Here is a 5,369-nt window from a genome sequence, read left to right on the forward strand (position 1 = left end):
TTTTGTTCCAGCTGTCCTCTCCAAATCTGATGTTTTTTCATGGACATTTGAAGCATGTCATGTGTGGAAGCACAAACCCCATTTTACCTTGACTGTCAGCAAAAGCTGACAATAATGATCTGAGTGTGTTAGGCAGAGGTGGGAGTGCAGAGTGCTGCCCACCAAGTCAGCTTTAGATGGTGCCTACACCAGGCACACACATCTTGAAATCCTCCCCACTTGCTGCACTCTGCTGAATTCCCTGAGCTAACCTTGCCTCCCCCTCTCCTCTTTGTTTTTTTGAACAAAACAGGTTGTGGAAAAGCCACCTCCTTCACTTGCTCCTCCAAGGTACAGTTGTGTTGCCAAACAACCCTCTAGACCAAACTAGAAAAACAAACCTTTTCACATGAGGGGGAGATGGGAAGGGGTTCCTGGTTCCTCTTGTAGCTACAGGCTTTGCTTTGTGGCTGCCTGGAGCTGCTGTTGAAAATTGGTTTCTGTTTTATGGGGTTTTCAGGAAAGCTCCAATTAGAAAGGAATAACCCGGGCATGCTGGAGTTTGCCTATGAACCAGACTTGGTTTTCCCCAGGTGCTCCCTTCTTTTCTCCTCCTCCCCTCCTCCAGTGTGTCTGTAGATCCTATGTTTTTGTCTTAACCAAGGAACACAGATGGAGAAGTGAAAACATAAGGGGAAGAATGAAAACACCCTCCAAAATCCAACCTGAAATTTGTTGAGCTCTATTGGAAATTTTCCTTTGAGGGTTGTTGCTTTCAGAAAGGCACTGGCAAGTTTTGGTGTTTAATTTAGGTTTAGTTGGCAAAAGACTGGTTCACAATACAGCAGTCAGATCCTGTTTACATATTTGTCTGGCTGGGTGTGATGTTGAAGGTTTGATTATTCCCCCAGAGGGGTTTTGATGCTGGTTCTTTATTTTTGGAGCATGGCAATGTGTTCCCCTGGCCCTCTGCCCTCTGCTCTCAGTGGCCAAACACAGGATTTGGGTTTCGATTGGAATGCTGCCATGTCAGTGGGATAAGGAAGTAACCTTTCCCCTGCTGCTGTTTAATTTTGTCTCCTGGGGGCCTTGCAGAGCTCTCCAGCCCCAGCAGAAGAGGGTGGCACCAGCACAGCCCAGCAGCTGGGAGTCAGGGAGCTCCAGGGACTGCCACAGCTCGCCAGCCTCTGCACTTCCAGGAGCACCAGCACCCAAGGTGAATGCAAATCCAGTGCAGAGGCTGCTCCACAGCAGCCCCTTGCCTCCCTCTCTGCAGTCTGAGGGCAGCCAGGACAGCAGACCTGAAATCCTGTCCCTCTTAGGTGTCCCCTTGAGACCTCTGCAGCAGCAGCAGACATTTCTTGCCCTCTGCTTCCCTTTTGGAATTTGTCAAGAAACAGCCCTTCAGGTGGATCAGGCTCCTCAGCGAGCTCATCTTCAGACTAAGCAGAGCTGCCTGCATCCTCCTGGGCTCACCAAGGAGCCTTTGCCCAAGGAGTCTGTGGGTACCAAAAGGCCTGGAGAGCCCCTGGAACACAACAAATCCAAAAGGGTGAGGAAGGAGGAGAGTGAGCCTGGTCCTGGGGAGGTCACAGACCAGCCCTGCAAGGATCAGCTGGAAGTCAAAGAGAAGCCAAAAACCGACAGTGAAGACCCAAAGCTGGCACTTCACAAGGCCTCTGAGGAGAGAGAGCACAAGGGCTGCCCCCAGGCCAACACCAAAGGGTTTTTGGAGCCTGAGCTCCTGGGAGATGCTCAGGAAGGTGATGCCCTCATCCCCAATGGCCGCAGGACTGGGGAGTTGCACAAGGAGAAAGTGCCCTCACCTCCTGGGGAGAAGAAGTTGTTCTTGCCTGCGAGGAAGCCAGACTTGAAAAGAAATGAGGAATCCTGAGGAGTCCCCTAGAAAGAAGAAGGTGAGAGGGGCAAGGGGAGGTGGGTTTGGACAATGACCAAGGTGGTGTTTGAAAACCCCATGTGGAGATTCCCTTCATAGGTTGGCACTAGAGCCATGATCTTTCTCCTCTAAAGGCAGCTCCATGTGTTATTTTTTGTTTTCAACCAGAATCTGTCAAACGGAGCTGTACTGGTCTGTACTCTATGTGAACTTTCAAGACCTGACTGATTTTTTTTTTCCCTTTTGTCTTTCTTCCTGTTAGAGGGAAGACAAGGGGGATACTCCCAGGAAGAAAAAGGAATGAGAAAAAATCCCCCCCAAAAATTTCAGCCTTCAGCAAACAAAGAGTGCAGTAAACTGAAGTGAGTATGCAGTGGTGGGATGTGTAAATCTAAGTCAGAAGGGTGAGAAAAAGAACTGTATCTTCTGTCCAGACCCTTGGGAGTTTGTTTTTAATTTTGTGTGCCTTCTGCAACTTGACCTGCTGCAGATTGGCCTTTCCATGCTGGAAGCAACCAGTGCAGAAAGCAGCTCTGCAGGTGGAGGTGGGTGAGGGTAGGGAACCTTTCCCTCCTGACATCTTCTGCAAGCTCAGAGGTGTTTGGGTTGGTGTTTGGCTGGGGGAAGGGATGTTCCAATTGCAGTAGGAATGGCAAAGCTTTAATTGTGGAGTTCTTTGCTCCCTTTTCCTTAGGGAAAATGAGCAGCTGTCTTAGTGATGTGCTGGCTTTTGGAGTGGGAGGGGCAGGAGGTGTTTCTGGGCAGAGAGGGCTCTGGATCAGGTTGGGGATGGTGCTGTGCTCTGTGTCCAATGTGATGTGCAGCATCAGCTGTGCCAAGGCAGAGCAGCTGGAGAGCACGTGTGCAATGTGTAGGGACCAAAGCATGGCAAAGGTGGGTGCTGAAAGAGGGGAGAGGACTGTCCCATGCACAGCAGGGTCAGGCAAGAAGTGCAGCCCCACATCTGAGCCTTCCCACTGCGTTTAACTTCATTTCCTCCTCTTCTGATGCTCCAGTCCATGAGCTGGGATTCACTGCTTGCTGTGTTCTCAGAAACTTTGAGGAGCTGACTAAAAATGGTGGAAATGAGCAGTAGTGAACCAAGGCTGAGAGCTATTCGGTGCTGCTTCTTGCTGCCAGAGTTCCCTGGTCATCCTGATTTCAGATGATCAGAAATCTGCTAGGCTATTGTGTTATTGAATGTTAAAATCCCTGCCAATTAAAAGTCCCTGTCCCTTGAAGCCTCTCAGCTTTGGAAGCGTTGTCCAGTTGAGACACTGGTGAGAACTGGTACAGGATGTAGCCAAGTTTTTAAGAACATTGTATGTGCATCACATTAATGAATTTCCTTCTCTTGTGCAGAGCATCAGAAGCTTCATTCCAAGCTGAGAGGAAGAATGTGGTGCTGCCACCACTGCTGGCCGTGACTGCTGCACAACGTGCACCAAACTCAAGCCAAAAGAGACTCAGAACCGAGACTGACAACCTGGACCTGCCTGCCACGGATAACCCTGCCAGGAACCAGGAGCCAAGCACAGGAAAGTGGAGGAAGATCCCAGGGAACAACCCCAGGGCATCACCATGGATATCCAGGAGAGCTGACAGGAGGATTCCTGCAACCCACACGTGCTGTGTGATTCTCTTCACAAACATCCTCTCAGATAAGTAACTCTTTCTGATTGCAGCCAAATGCAAATGCAAGACTGGTGTAAAAAGGAGTGTGTTTCTAAACAGAAATATTTTAAATCTTGTTTAAAAATAAGAAACAACAAACCTGTGGGTGTGGCTGCAACCTGGGCCTGAAGTTTTATAGCTTGCTTACAACATAGTTCATAGCCCTTGCAGCTTTGCATTTCTGGGTTATAAAATTGGATTTTATTGGCTGCTTGTTAAAATTTGGGTGTTTACTGTTGGCTTGGGGTGTGGGATTTAGGATGTTTGGGGGAGGGTGGGGCTGTGAGTTAAGCCAGGCTGTGCACCCTGTATTTGCTGCCTTCTAATAGCTCATTTTTTCCTGATAATTTTCCTCCTTCCAGCCCTCACTGCTCTCTCAGCCACTGAGAAGGAAACCTGCTGCTGAATTTCTCCATGCCTGGGAGAAGTTTAATGATTCCAAAGCACTGTGAGTTGCCAAGTGAGAAGCCAAGGTTCCATTTCCATTATTGGAGGGATTGCTGGGGAAGGAGGCGAGAGGGGGAGATCCTGGAGCACAGACTATGCCTGGGACAAAGGAACATTTTCTCTGGAAATTCAGGATAGCCGGCCTTTGGAATTGCTTTAGGCATCCCTCTCTGATCAGTTTTCTCTCTGTTGTTTTTCAGGGATCTGCAGGGATGAGAAGAATCCTTTCCCAGAGACTTCTCTGCCAAATGAAGACAAGACAAGGAGACTGAAGTTGGAGCAGTAAGTGTTTGTTTCACAGCCCTGCCTGCAGTTTCTGAAGACACCAAACAGGGCTGGCCCTGCAGCCACCCCAGTTGCTGCTTCCTTATTCCTCATTTTGGGAGCAAAGAGAGAGGGAGGGATGGGGGAGAGCACCTGCTGAGTAGCTTAGCTGCAGCTGGGCAGCACTTGGACTTTTGACTCCTTGCTGGGCTTGTGACCAACATTTGCCAAAAGGAATTCCTAGAGCTGCTGCTACGTTTTTGTCCAGTTTAGTCATTACAAATGTCGTGTTGTCCTGTGGTGCAAGCAGTGGGGAATAGTCAGAAGCTGTAACCTGCCATCCCACGGGGCCTTTGCAGTGTCATTTTCCATAAAACACAAAGTTTTGTGGGCCCCTTTGGGCAAAGGGATGCATTGCCATGATCTGCTGGCAAACTTGCAAAAGGAAAAAATCGGGATGTGCCTGGCAGAAGGGCTGGGAGGCTGTAAAAATCCTCTCCATAAAGAGGCAGCTGCTGAAAGTCAAAGAGCTCTGCAGGTTCTCTTCGAGTAAAGTCACTCCAGTCATTGAGTGTCTTCTGCCAGACGTGCCTGTTGGATGAATCTAACCAAATGTTTTCTCTATCCCTCCTTTTGTTCCAGAGATTTCTGCTGAACAAAGCCAAGAGACGTGACCAGGAGCCGGCCTGAGCTCATCCACTGAACGAGACAGAATTTACAGTGACTGAGACTGGAGCCCAAGTGCCTTAACTGGGTCTCCAGGATGTAAATAGTTCCATGTTCTCTGTTCTTTTGGAGCCTCAGAAACAGTTTTGTTTTGTTCATTTTCTTACTGTTCAATGCAAAGCACCTGCATATTTTTTGGTTTGTTTTAAATACAGTTTGAAGTTCTTTTGGCTATCTCAGGAAAGCTTTGTGTTTTTTGAGGGTAATGCTTTTCTGCCTTGCAAAAGAAGAGATGGAGGGTGGTACCTGCCTTTCAAATAACCAAGTGCAAGGAATTTTCGGGATGGGCCCATGTGCTGGTGGTCTATAAACCTGTCTATTATGAATAACTAACAGGACAATATTGCCACCTATTGCTGACAGGAAATCTGCACTCAGATTG

General features: G+C 48.5%; 1 long non-coding RNA gene across 2 annotated transcripts; it reads left to right on the forward strand.

Moving 5' to 3' along the window:
* The first annotated feature begins 1,370 nt into the window (after positions 1–1,370).
* LOC148217273 (uncharacterized) lies at positions 1,371–5,161 on the forward strand. Of its 2 annotated transcripts, XR_015801096.1 has the most exons (5): positions 1,371–1,895; positions 2,139–2,238; positions 3,239–3,998; positions 4,198–4,279; positions 4,904–5,161. It is a non-coding gene; the product is annotated as an uncharacterized LOC148217273 (long non-coding RNA). The 2 variants fall into 2 exon arrangements; XR_015801097.1 differs by lacking the exons at positions 1,371–1,895; positions 2,139–2,238 and adding an exon at positions 2,658–2,770.
* The last annotated feature ends 208 nt before the right edge of the window (positions 5,162–5,369 follow it).

Source organism: Sturnus vulgaris, unplaced genomic scaffold (assembly GCF_052056855.1).
Source record: "Sturnus vulgaris isolate bStuVul1 unplaced genomic scaffold, bStuVul1.hap1 Scaffold_87, whole genome shotgun sequence".
NCBI classification, from domain to species: Eukaryota; Metazoa; Chordata; class Aves; order Passeriformes; family Sturnidae; genus Sturnus; species Sturnus vulgaris.